The sequence below is a fragment of the Malania oleifera genome, chromosome 11, assembly GCF_029873635.1.
Source record: "Malania oleifera isolate guangnan ecotype guangnan chromosome 11, ASM2987363v1, whole genome shotgun sequence".
NCBI classification, from domain to species: domain Eukaryota; kingdom Viridiplantae; phylum Streptophyta; class Magnoliopsida; order Santalales; family Ximeniaceae; genus Malania; species Malania oleifera.
In genome coordinates, this window is record NC_080427.1 from 30,440,043 (window position 1) to 30,455,005 (window position 14,963).

Below are 14,963 nucleotides of genomic sequence, written 5' to 3' on the forward strand. Positions count from 1 at the left end.
TAAATACATAAACAAAAAATACAACCAAAATATGTACCATCTCACAAAAATACTATGCCAACAAACCCAACCTCGCGCTCGCTAAGCTCGATCATGCGGAGATCCTGAAAAAATGAGTTGTATAACGGGTGAGACACATCTCAGTAAGACGGAATAGATTAATACCAATGTGTGACTATCATGAGGTTTGTGTACAAAAAATAATCATCATTTACAAATTAATCCACAATTATGAAATCATTCTCTATCCCTACTCACACACATGCAACGTATTTTATTAACGAAAGTTTTCCAAGGATTGGGGTGATTACCCGCCCATATAAGTAGCACCCCTTTACTCTGATACCTTATGCAACCAAGTATGACTACAACTAATGCTCATCAGGGCACTTACTTTATTCAGTAAGCCCTCAGGTGAATAGTTTGTCTTGTATTCACACACATTCACATAATTATTCATCGGCGAAAGTTCTAGAGAATAGGGAAAATTACTAGCCCATACAAGTAGTTTCCCTCTGCCTTAATATGTTATGCAGCCCGGTATGGTTACATCCAATACCTATCAGAATCAATAGATGTATCTATGAATATTAGAAGTATTATGAGTAGAAAATTTATAAAGACAGTTATGTTAAGTAACATAAGTATAAGATATACTGTATGTCATTTATACATACTTACTCAAATTCAGTTATCTATGATATTTCTAAATCAGATTTTACAATATGTAACTCATTTGCCACACACTAGCAATAGCATATTTCGTCTTACTGAGCGTTGTTTCATCCCAGTGATTTAACATTTTTAAGGTGATCCAGTTAGGTGAGCAGATCAGGCTCGTAGATAGAGGGGGCTACAGTACTACCCTATCTGTAGGGTGAGCATTTTGGGAGATTATTTTTATATTACCCTAGTTTCAGTTGAGGGTATCCTTGGGAATAGTTGTGTATGTATATTTTGAGAAATATTCTGACACTCTAGTATTGTATATATATGGTTATGGTTTTATGAATTCAACTTTTTCACTGCTTAGGTTGTTTGTTGTGTCTCAGATTCCATGGCTCCTATCTGGACCGCGATGAGGGTTTGATTTACATTAAAAAGGTATCAGAGCGGTGAATTTTCACAGTATATATATATTTCTAGGAAAGAAATAATATATAATAAATAAATTAAATCAGGTTGTTATGTTGGTAGCCTGTTATACCTGACTGCTAGTAGGCCTGATATTATGTTCAGCGTATGCTTATGCGCAATATTTCAGGCTACACCAAAAGAATCACATTTATAAGTAGTTAAAAAAATAATGAGATACTTTATTGGAACTATGTAACTTGGATTATGGTATCCTAAGTACACTTCTCTTAAGATTGTCAGTTATTCTAATGCTGACTTTGTCGGCAGTAAAGTTGATAGAAAAAGCACGAGCAGCACTTGTCACTTTTTAAGACAATCCTTAGTTTCTTGGTTTTCCAAGAAACAAAACTCAATTGCATTATCCACAGCAGAGGCTGAATACATAGTGGCTGGAAGTTGTTGTGCTCAAACGTTATACATGAAGCAACAACTAATGGATTATGGATTACACCATGAATATGTTCCTATAAAGTGTGACAATACGAGTGCAATAAATATCTCAAAGAATCTCATATCACATTCACAAACTAAGCACATAGAAATTAGATATCATTTTCTACGTGACCATGTGCAAAATGGGGATGTGACACTTGAGTTTGTGTGCACAGATGAACAATGGATAGATATATTCACGAAACCACTTTCGGATGATAGGTTTATCCAAATTAAACGTGACTTAGGCCTGATACACAGTAGAGAAGCTCTCTAGAGATATATTATAATACATAATTGAGGGGGAGCAACTTAAATAAAAACTAAGTAATGGCTATTGCATGTTAAGTAATTTATGGATATATGATACATGTTGATGCGCACATGAATTTTTAACTTTAATGAACTAAATTGCTTACCTATATCAATGTCGATTGAAATATTGTTGTAGTTTAAACATAAAATTTGATTTCACAAAACAACAATATCTTTAGAAAGGGGGAGAGATAAATTGCTTAACACAGGGAGAGAGACAAATTTTTTTTAACAAAAGGGAGAAATATTTAACTTTGTATATTTTTGTATACTTTTTTATTGATGTCAAAAGGGGAAGAGAATATTTATTAGAGCAAAAAAAAATTTTGATTACATTGCTGTAATATAAATCATGTTTTATCCTAAAGAGAGCCTTGTTTGGCTTAACCTATTTTTACTCGTATATTTGTCATCATAAAAAATGGGGAGATTGTTGACTCTATGAGTCTAATCTCTTTTTAATAATAACAAATCACATAGTATCTTACCTGTGTATTGAGATTGTGAACAAGATCATTACTTAGCATGCACAGAAGGTAAGGATGTCATGGAAGCCATGAGAAACTTAAAGCGTATACAACCTGACACACTCCATGGAATTAGAAGAGCAAAAGGATGAAGAAGCTAAAAGTTTTCAATTGTAATGGGTATTTAGTATTGCTTGTATTTACATATCTTATATGATATAGTAGGAAGCTCAAAAGACCCTAAACTAACCTTAAGACTCATGCATTTCATGAAAAATCTATTTACATCAGTTTTAGGTTGGATGGACACTTTAGAGGCAAAATAACTCTGAAAAATAGAGGCTTCGTTAACGAATCTCCTAGCCTCGTCAACGAATTCATAAAGGCTACTCGGCGACGAATGCTTTGCTCTCGTCAACGAGAAAATACAGAGAGGTCAAAAATCTCAAACAATCCACCCGTCAACGAATCCATGTTATTGTTGACGAATCCATGCTATCACTTTTATTCTTTATTCAAAGATTTCATCTCAGCTTTACTATTGCAAAATATAATTGATTTAAATCTTTGGAACAATCTTGTTGTTCAAATATTTTTATAAAGATCAGATATTTGATTTAAATCTTTGAAACAACCTTGTCGTTCAAATATTTAGATACCAATCAACCTAGCACTAGTCGTTAGAATAGAAATCATATCATTAAAGACTCTAAAAAGCAAAACCAGTCGACCTACCACAAAGGGATGGTCGACTACCTAGGCACTCTATATAAACTGATCACCTGCCCCTCTTGGCTAGTTGACACACCAATTTTAACCAAGTCATTTTTGGGAAGACCTGGCGTAATTGAAGTTAACCTTATTCCAGAGATGGGAGGATCCAATTGAGTCCATTTCAAAATTAAGTCCTTGAGCCAAGTTTTCAATAATCAAGTCCCAATTATTTTCAAAAATAAGTCCCAGTTGATTTCAATAATTGAATCCCAATTATTTTCAAAAATGAGTCCTGAGTCTTCAAAATTGAGTGAGTTCCGATTATTTTCAAAAACAATGAGTCCCAGTATTTTTAAGTTGAGTCCCGATTATTTTCAAAAATGTGTCCGGGTTATTTTCAAAAAAAAAAAAATAAAGTCCCAGTATTTTTAAAATGAGTCTCAATATTTTTAAAAATAAGGTCTCTTTGTTTTTCAAATTGAGTCTTTCAAATTTTTGAATTGAGTCATTAATTTCAAAATTGAACTCTTTAAATTTTATTGAGTCATTTTTACTAAATCGAGTCGGATCCTTTTATTGTCTGGAATCAAGTTTATTTTTAAACTCGGGACTTTCCTTTTGGGAAGACAAAATTGGAAAACAAAAACAAAATGAAGAAACAAAACAAAAAACAAAAGAAATTCAAAAATAAGAGAAAAAGGAAAAGAGTGTTCAAACAAATGTTGAAGTTAATGGGAAACGGGGGTACATACATGCACACAAACATTACAAAAACAAGAAAAAACAATGCCAAGCAGCCCATATAAGGATAAGGGGATTATTCACTATTCACGCATGCAAGAGGCCACTATTCACTCGTCACCTTTAGAGGGAGGGCACTATTCATCATCACCCTCGCCAACCACTCCTTGCAGATCCTTCCCACTCTCCATTCCCTCACTCTCCCATAACTCTTCTTCCATCTTCCACCACACCACCAACCTTCCACCATTCTCACCATCACTCAGCTCCGTCTGCAACTCCGGCGACTCCCCAGGCCTCGCTGCCGTCTCTCTCCAGCCTTGCAATCTCCCATTTCCCCTCTCATTCACACGCATAAACCCACGATCCAAGACACTTCTCTAAGCCATCGCCGCTGCACTAGCAGCTCCGGCCATCCCTCACGGCCAACGGCCACCATCCAGCCTCACCAGCTCCACCCTCCCAATCATCTCCCTCAAACTCAGTCCCCCATGAGCCACCAACTCCGGCGTCCTCCTTTATCTCTCCTCCTTCATGGGCTCTCCTCCCTCATCACCACCCTCAGCCTTGAGCCACAACACCATCACCCTCACGATCTCCCAGCTCACCTCTCCTCACTCTCTAAACATCTCACACAACAACCAGCCCTCTCGGCCAAGCCCAGTAGCTCCTCACAATCTCCCAGCTCACCTATCTCATCTCATCTTCATCTCTCATCACACAGACCCAGCCATAACCACCATTTCCGGCAACCTCGAATCCTAGTCACCACACTGTTCATTCGTTGCCCTCCACACTCTCAGTTCTCTCGCCGCCACTATTCACACAGGACCTCTCCATTTTCTCTCACCCTCGATACTCCCTTCTGATCTCGCATAGCCTCTCTTCCCTCACGGATTGCAGACGTCATTCTCAGATCCATAGATCTCTAGCAGCACTCCCCCATCAATTCTGACAGCCTCAAACACTCACGGCCACTACCATCCTCACCTCACACCAGAACACTCTCACGCCTCACGAACACCCTCTACGGCCTCACGGTTTTCCTGCAAGTACCCCCAGCCGCAAATCATTACCGCGGCCACCGCCCAGCCTCGTCCATTAACTCCCTCAACCTCCATCCTCCAGACTCTCTCTGCTCTCCCCCTATCACCGGCATTTGCACATGGGATTCTGGAGGCTCGCACCCTCACAGAAAACCTCCAGCCTCCTTCACAGATCCCCTCACAACTGCATTCATGCTCGACACGCCACATGATCACTCCACGACCATAGCCGCAAGTCGAGCCCACCAACTCCCTATGAGCATAGATCTATACACAGGTCGGGGAACCCATCTCCTCACCCATGACTTGCTCCGGTCACCAGACAGCCCAGGCACCACTGTCAACCTCGCTGCCATTTCTCTCTCTTTGTGACTCACGGTCTCATCCCAAGGTTTGTCTTGCTTTGAGAGGCTCCATTTTTTAGTTTTCTTTGGTTAGTACATGTTTGAACCCTTTAGTTTCGTGGGGCTGTTAAGAATGGGCGCAAACCGTTCGATGAAATGCCTGAGAGGGATTTTGCTTCCTAGGGAGCAATGAGAATAATGGAGGTTGAGTTTGAAAGAAATGCTCATTATTTTGATAGCCCGGTGGTTTTGAATTTGAAGGAGAAGGAAGAGAGGATCCTGCCTAGTGTTCTCACACACTACACACACCACTAATACACACACATTATGTTATCACACTGCTACACACAAAACGCACACGCACTGTTAACACTTACTTTCACGCACCCACATATATGTTTTAATTTTTTATTTTTTTTTTATCTCTACTTACACTCTCACATCAACCTCTCTGTCCTATGCCTAATTAATGGATGGTATTTCAAAATCTCAGTTCCTTTATACATGTGCTTAGATTCTACATCCCTACAACCTATTTGATAAAATGCCCAAACCAAACTTGTTTAGTTATGATTCTATGATTTCCATGTTGTCTGGCATTTTGGGTACTTATATTCATTCAGGTTTATTAGAATTGCTGCATCAGGTTTTTGGTATGGCGGTCCTGTTTGGTTTGGAGATAAGTATTAGAGTTTACAATGCTTTTGTTAATGCTTGCGGAAAATGTGGGGATGCCGAACACATCATATGTTGCTTTTAGACAACTAATTGTAAGTGATATTGAGTTGGCAGCATTAGTTGGGGTTTGGTTTGGGGTTTGGGATCAAAATTTGATTTGAAGAGTCACTAGGGTGTGGGGCTCTTCTCACTAATTCACACACTTTTACAAACTTCTAGACACATACTTTTACACACACTTACATGCACTACACACGCGAAAGGCGGCGTGTGCGTAAACTTGATGGTCTTGACCATGACCTAAAAATCAATGGACCCCCCTCCAAATTGGTTCGCTCCCAAACCGGTTGGATCCCCTGAACCGGTATGAAACCGGTTTAGGTACTTTATTACCTTTATTATTATTTTCACATTTAAATAATTCATAGAAATTCAAAAAAAAATAATAAAAATCCCTTAAAAATCACAAAAATTATAGAAAAATCAGGAAAATTTGAGAAAAATTTAGAAAAATATTTCCAAGTCTGTTTTCATTCCTTTTCATCTAAAATATCATTTTTATGTTAAAAGTCACAAAAGTAAAAAAAAAAAAATACAAATTTTCACAAAAATATTTTTCTTAAACTCACAAAAATCAGAAAAAATGTAGAAAATTCAAAAAATTCTTGACTTAATTTCCAAATTTTTTTATTTAATTCTATTTTTGTTATTTCATAATTTAGGGATAAATACAAGAATTTTGTCATAAAAATTCGGAAAAATTACAGAAAAATCTAAAAAATATTTTTGACTTAGGAAACTCATTTTTCATCCCCAAATAAATCCCAAACCTCCCGAAATACTATTTTCATACTTATAAAAAATCCTACAAAATTCAAAAATCCCCGGAGAGTATTTTATACCATATTTTCTTAATTTTCTTATCCCGATGATTTTAAAAGGGAGGCATGAGTTCTTCGGAGCATTATATGCCCCGGTTCTGAGGGAATAATTATACAGTATTTTCTTTTGTACATTTTCTTCACACTTTTTTTTTAAAAGAGAGTAAAATAAGGAAGCTTATTAGATTTATTTTGGGAAAATTTCTGATTAATTAGTTACTGTTTGTAAGAACGGGCGCATAGTGGGTGCTAATACTTTCCCCTCACGTAACCGAACTCTCTAACCCGACTCTGGTAACGTAAACTGATTCTACACTTAATTGGGTAGTAATCAAGTGTTCTAACCACACTAAAAGGTTAGTGACGACTTCATACACGTTTTCACAAAAATCACCTTTTCAAAATCCACACACTTCATTTTATTTTTGAGTCGTCCCAACTTTGTGTCCAAGAACGTCGCGACAAGCTAGTTGAACACCCTAGTAAGGCAATCTAGAATAATCTCTTAGTTTGTTTGCATTTTCAATTTAAGTGCTATTGTCTCACAACTTTCATATTCTTAAAGATAAACAAGTTATAAAGTGATACAATTAAGAAAGGAAGAAGTAAAATAAAATAAAAAATAATGTCTTTAATTTCTCTTAATTTTTCAACTTTAATGGCTTGATCCTTGTTGAATTACGACTTTTAAGTACAAAATCATTAGTACAAAATAGTTTGCTAACATCAAAGTCAAATTTATGAAACCTTAGGGTTAACATCAGTGTGTTGTATATTAAACCAATACTATAAAATTGAACCCAAAATTTTTAAGCTAAGGAGAGTTAACAAAGGAAGCACCAGAAATAAAATAAAACAAAGGAATATAGTTGTTGCAATAGGAAGGGAAAAGAAGAAAGTGGTGCGTTGCATCAAAGATTAATTCTGAAAAATTGAAAATAAATCTGCAAATAACTATGATACATTAAAAATCAATATTAAAAATCAAAATTGAATTTTTAATAGCCAAAAATTAATAATTCAAACTTCAAATTTATCTAGACCTGAACCGTCATTATTAGAATTTACAGCCTTGAAAACTTATGAATACAACAACAATAACAATAACAACAACAACAACAACAACAACAAAACCAAGCCTTAACTCCCACTAGGTGGGGTCGGCTATATGAATCTTTTTCCGCCAATTTATGCGATCATGGATAATTTCTTTTGACAGATTCAGGGATATTAAATCCTTACTATCTCCTCTCAAGTTATTTTAGGTCTACCACTACCCCTTCTATTACCCCCCCTCCAAAATAACTAACTCACTCTTCCTCACTAATGCACTATGTGGCCTACGTTACAAGTGTTCATACCAATTGAGTCGTCCCTCCCTTATCTTATCTTCTATAGGAGCTACATCTAACTTATCGCGAATGTGTTTATTCTTTAATTTATTTTTCAATGTTATACCACTTATCCATTTAAGTATTCTTATTTCAACAACTTTTAATTTTTGGATATTATGTTTCTTCGTCGCCCAACATTTCGATCCATATAGCATAACTGGTTTTATAGCTGCCCTATAAAACTTCCCTTTCAATTTTAAAGGTATTCTATGATCACAGAGCACGCTTGAAGCACTTTTCCATTTTACCCAACCTGCTTTAACTCTATGCATTATATCATCTTCAATTTCGCCTTCAGCTTGCATAATAAATCGAAGATATCGAAATCTACAAGTGCTATTTATTTCTTCATCACCAATTTTAACTTTGTCTCCAATATTCCTCCTATCATTACTAAAATTACATTTCATATATTCTGTCTTATTTCATCCTAAAGCCTCTAGATTCCAAAGCTTCTCTCCATAATTCTAAGTCAGCTTCTACTTCGTCCCTAGTTTCATCAATTAATACAATGTCATCTACAAATAACATACACCATGTGTCGCGACGTCCCGGACCTGACCCAGAGAACCAATCTTTGGTTAAAAATGGGTTCGGCTTGCGAACTGGGAAAAATGAATGTGTATTTTGAAAATGTGAATTTTCATGGAAAACGATGTGTGGTAGAGTCGCCACTAACCTTTTGAAGTGTGGTTAGAACACTTGATTGCTACCCCATTAGGGGTAGAATCGGTCTGCGTCACCAAAGTCGGACTCGAGAGTATGGTTACGCAAGGGGAAGGTATTAGCACCCCCTACACGCCCGTTCTTACGAACGGTACCAGATTAATAAAGAGTTTTCCCAAAATAAATGTAATAAGCCTTTAAAGATTACTCCCTTTCAAAAGTCAAAAAAATGAAAATACTATATAGGTATTCCCTCAGAACCGGGGCAATCCAATACCCCAAAGAGTCAATGCTCTTGGCCGCAATCATTGGGAAGGAAAATCGAAAATAGGATACAAAATACGCTCCTGGGGATTTTGAAATCTATAGGTTTTTTTAAAAAAAAAAGTATCAAAAATACTATTTCGGAAGGTTTTTGAAATTTGTTCGGGATTGGAATGATTTTTTTCTTGTGCCTAAAAAGATATTTTTGTGATTTTTCCTAAGTGTGAAAATGATTTTTGTGATTTTTCCCGAACTTTCAAAATAACACAAATGAAATCAGTTGAAATCAAAATGTGAAAATATTTTTGGAATTTTTGAAAATTTCATGATTTTTGTGAATTTTATGGATACAACAATAATATACAAGCGAAATGGAGAAAATCGAGGTGAACCAGTTCGGGAATGGTGAGCCGGTCAAACGTTGACCAGTTTGGGGGAAAACCAGTTTAAGGTCTTGGTCGAGACCATTGATTTTTCGGGGTTTTCCAATGTTCTTCCGAATACAACAGAATTTTAGACAACAATCATGAAAGTCATAGTTTTAAAGACACTACTTTAGAATGTATTTTTGAAAATTTTGAATGTAAGGAAATAGATCTAACCTTTGCCAAACATGTTGGAAACTTTCTTGGATTTTCTTCAAAAATTTTCAAATGTAAATAAGTTTCAAAGACTTAAAAATTTTTGAATTTTCTTTGACAATTTTTTTTGAATTTTTGTGTCTTTTATGAAATTTCTTTTTTTATTTTTTATGAGTTAAAAAGAAGCCATTTAAAATAAAATAAGAAATGAAATAGAATCAACTAAACCAGCAGAGGTCGGTTCGGGAAAGGGGGACGGAGATGTAACATAGGAAGAGAAAGTTCATTGGTTTTACCTATCGTCTTTTTCTCCTCCGGTCTTCTTCTCCTGTCTGTGAATCCGCAGGGGTTAGTCTACAGCGCCTTCTCAAGGATTGTTCTTGAGCTCCGACTCAAGGCACTAGGGAGTACCTTCTTCAAATGGAGTGACCCGGCACCAGCAGGAAACGGGATCAGTCGTCCGCTTGATCTTCTTTCGTTTTCCTCTGCTCCGGTCTTCTTTTCCTGTTGGTGAGTCTACTAGGGCCGCTCTACAGCGTCTTCCCGAGAGTTGTTCTTGAGTTATGACTCGAGGCACTACGGAGTGCCTTCTTCAAATGGGGTGACTCAGCACCGATAGGAAACAGGATCAGTCGACCTCCTGATCTTCACTCAAAAAAAACTAACTTCACAAACTTATAATAGAAAATTTCAATATTTTAAATCTTCTCCTTACCACCACCAAGAACTCTCCTCCCCTTGTGCTTGGAATGAGAGGGCTATTTATAGACTTAGCTTGGGGCAAACATGGGAAAGAAGACATAGGGGAGTGATGATGGGGGGAACCAAGTATGGGGGGAAGAATGATGAAGGGAAATTAGCATGGGAAGAATGATAAAGGGAGGAAACATGACATGTAGTGAGTGATGATGGGGGAAACAAAGTATGGGATGAAGAATGATGAAGGGAATATAGCATGGGAAGAATGATGAAGGGAGAAAACATGACATATGGTGAGTGATGATGGGGGAAACAAAGTATGGGATGAAGAATGATGAGGGGAATATAGTATGGGAAGAATGATAAAAGGAGATAACATGACATGTGGTGAGTGATGATGGGGGGAACAAAGTATGGGATGAAGAATGATGAGGGGAATATAGTATGGGAAGAATGATAAAGGGAGGAAACATGACATGTGGTGAGTGATAATGGGGGAACAAAGTATGGGATGAAGAATGATGAACGGAATATAGTATGGGAAGAATGATAAAGGAAGGAAACATGACATGTGATGAGTGATGATATGGGGACAAAGTATGTGATGAAGAATGATGAAGGGAATATAGTATGAGAAGAATGATAAAGGGAGGAAACATGACATGTGATGAGTGATGATATGAGGACAAAGTATGCTTGCTTTTGACAAATTAAAATAAATAATAATAATAATAATAATAATAATAATAATAATAATAATAATAATAATATGAGGGTTCTAGAAGCTGTGCGGAGCCCATCTGAGATGTGTGGGTCCCACGCGCCATGTGGGGTCCACAAGCCATTTGAGGGTTACAGGAACCCGAGCTAGCAAGGCACCGGATATGTGGATCCGAGCTAGCGTACCAAAGGGGGTAACGTGCATCGGATGTAGAAATCTGAGCTAGCGTACCAAGAGAGGTGGGGCCCACCAAACATGTGGGGCCCAATGAAGATATGTGGGGCCCACAAGCCACGTGGGGTCCACGAGCCATTTGAGGGTTATAAGAACCCGAGCTAGCAGGTGCAAGCATGCCAAAAGAGGTAACGTGCATCGGATGTAGGAATCCGAGTTAGCGTACCAGAGGGGGTAACATGCATCAGATGTAGGAATCCGAGCTAGCGTACCAGAGTGGGTAACGTGCATCGGATGTAAGAATCCGAGCTAGCGTACAAAAAGAGGTAACGTGCATCGGATGTAGGAATCCGAGCTAGCGTACCAGAGGGGATAACGTGCGTCGGATGTAGGAATCCGAGTTAACATACCAAAGAGGGTAACGTGCATCGGATGTAGGAATCCGAGCTAGCGTACCAAAGGGGATAACGTGCATCGGATGTAGGAATCCGAACTAGCGTACTAGAAGGGGTAACGTGCATCGGATGTAGGAATTCGAGCTAGCATACCAAAGAGGGTAACATACATCGGATGTAGGAATCCGAGCTAGCGTACCAGAGGGGGTAACGTGCATCGGATGTAGGAATCCGAGCTAGCGTACTAGAGGGGGTAATGTGCAACGGATGTAGGAATCCGAGCTAGCATACCAGAGGGGGTAACGTGCATCGGATGTAGGAATCCGAGCTAGCGTACCAAAGGGGATAACGTGCATCGGATGTAGGAATCCGAGCTAGCGTACCAAAGAGGGTGACGTGCATCGGATGTAGGAATCCGAGCTAGCGTACCAGAAGATGTGGGGCCCACAAGCCATGAGGGGCCCACAAGCAATGTGGGGTCCACGAACCATTTAAAGGTTATAGGAACACGAGCCAGCAGGCAGAAGCATGTCAAAGGAGGTAACGTGCATCGGATGTATGAATCCGAGCTAGCGTATCAGGAAATATGGGGCCCACAAACCATGTAGGGCCCAATGGAGATATGTGAGTCCACAAGCCATGTAGGACCTACAAATATGTGTGGGGTCCACAAGTAGTGTGGGACCTACAAGGATGTATGGGGTCCACAAACAGTGTGGGACCTACAAGGATGTGTGGGGTCCACTAACAGCGTGGGACCTACAAGAATGTGTGGAGTCCACCAACAGCGTGGGACCTACAAGAATGTGTGGGAAGATTTGCCATGAGGTCTTCTTGGAAAAGCCTGGTTAAAATTGGGGTATCGACACCATGGAACCTCCTTTTGATTACTCTTAGTCAATTGGTTTATTACTAAAGCAAAAAGATAAGGACTCAAAGCCGATCCTTAGTGTACACCTATGGTGATTGGAAATTCTCTAGTTTTTCCATCTATAGTCCTTACACTAGTCATTACTTCATCATATGTATCCTTAATGACATCAGTATACCTATTACATAAACCATGTTTTTCTAAAACCCACCATAGAACTTCCCTATGTATCCTATCATATGCTTTCTCAAAGTCAATAAATATCATATGCAAGCCCCTTTTCTTTTCCCAAAACTTTTCCATTAATCTTCTTAAAAGATATATAGCTTATGTGGTAGATCTCCCAGGCATAAAGCGAAATTGATTTTCTGATACCTTCGTTTCTAACCTTAATCTTTATTCGACTATCCTTTGTCATAGTTTCATCGTATAACTTGTAAGTTTAATTCCACGATAGTTATTACAATTTTGAATATCTCCTTTATTTTTGTATATAGGTATTAAAGTGCTTTTCATCCATTCATTTGGCATTTTCTTAGTTTTTATAATTATATTAAATAAACTAGTTAACCATATAATTCATTTATCACCTAAGCATTTCCAAACTTCAATTGGGATATTATCTGGTCTCATAACTTTCCCATTTTTTATCTTTTTTAATGCAAACATAACTTCGTTAACTCTAATTTTGCGAATAAGTCTCATATTTTTGGTCTTTTCCTCATTTGACAATTCTAAGTTTAAGTCTTTTATTTGGTTTTCATTAAACAATTTACTAAAGTAACTTTGTCATCTTTCTTTAATGTCTTCATCTTTAACCAAGACAATATCATCCTCACTTTTTATATATTTTACATTTCCTAAGTCCTTACTTTTCCTTTCTCTAACTTTAACAAGCTTAAATATATCTCTTTCCCCTTCATCTGTAGCTAATCTATCATACAAACTATAAAATGATCTGAATTAAGCTTCACTAACGGCCTGTTTTGGACCTTTTCTTGCCTCCTTATACTTTTCAAAATTATCCCTGTTTCTACATTTTTGCCATATTTTATACCAAACTTTTTTTGTCTTTATGGCTTTTTGTACATTTTTATCCCACCACCAACTTTCTTTACTATTCGAGAATTTTCCCCTTGATTCACCTAAAATCACTATTGCTATTTTTGTAATAGAGTTAGTTAATCTACTCCAAAGAGTATTTGTATCTATCATATCCTCTATAGTCCAATCCCCATCTTTGATCATTTTATCTTTAAATTTTATTATATTTTCTCCTTTTAGATTCCACCACCTAGTTCTCTTATACTAGTTTATTTTATCATTTTTCTTCCATTTTTTAATACACATATCTAACAGTAAGACTCTATATTGTATGGTTAGGCTTTCACCTCGAATAACTTTACAATCTTTGCATGATAAATGATCTACCCTCCTAGTTAAAAAAGAATCTATTTGACTTTTATTTTGTCCATTTTTAAAGGTTATTAAATGTTCTCTTCTTAAAACAAGTATTCATTATACTAAAATCATATTGACATAGCGAAGTTTAAGATCATCTCCTCAAGCTCATTTTTGTCTCCATATCCATATCCTCTATGTATCCTTTCATAATTTTTATTATCCCTACCAACGTGTCCCCTCAGATCTCCTCCTATAAATATTTTCTCAGTCTCTAGTATGTCTTATATAATGCTATCCATATTTTCCAAAAATTGTCTCTTAAGATTTTCTACTAAGCCGACTTGAGGAGCATAAGCACTAATGATATTTATTATCTCTTGTCCTAATACCATCTTGAATTTTATAATTCTATCCCCTACTCTATTTACATCAACAACGCTATCTTTTAAGTTTTTATCTATAATAATTCTTACTTCATTCTTTTAGTTATTTACTCAAGAAAAAAAAAAATGAGAGAAAAAATAGAGTCTAGTAGTAAAGGTGAAGTCAAAACTCAAGATGCAGAGTATGAGTATTTTGCAAGATAGTCCACTAATGATAAGATGTTATATTAGTATTTGGATTCACTAAAATATTACTAGACTCATACCATTAAGACCCACACTACGTCATATCAAATGCTAACGTAATTTCCTACAATTGGTAGGTTCTAAGTCTTATATGAATGAATTATTAAAAATGTCTCTTAGGAGAGAGGAACTACACGTGTAAATTTTCATGTATAAATAATCTTTGATCTAGTGTCAAAAGTAAGAGCTCTTGCAAATTTATTCATAAAATTACATTATGTTGTTTTGTGATGATCATCTATTAATTTTTAATACTAAGAAGAAATCTTTAGGAAGCTTGAGTCCTTTAAATGTCAATTAATAACATCATGTGTTTAAGTTTAGGCACTGCTTTTGGGGACATTTTAAACACTTCTATAATCAAGCAACAATATATAATTAGGGATGTGCAGTAGAAAACTTTAAAAAAA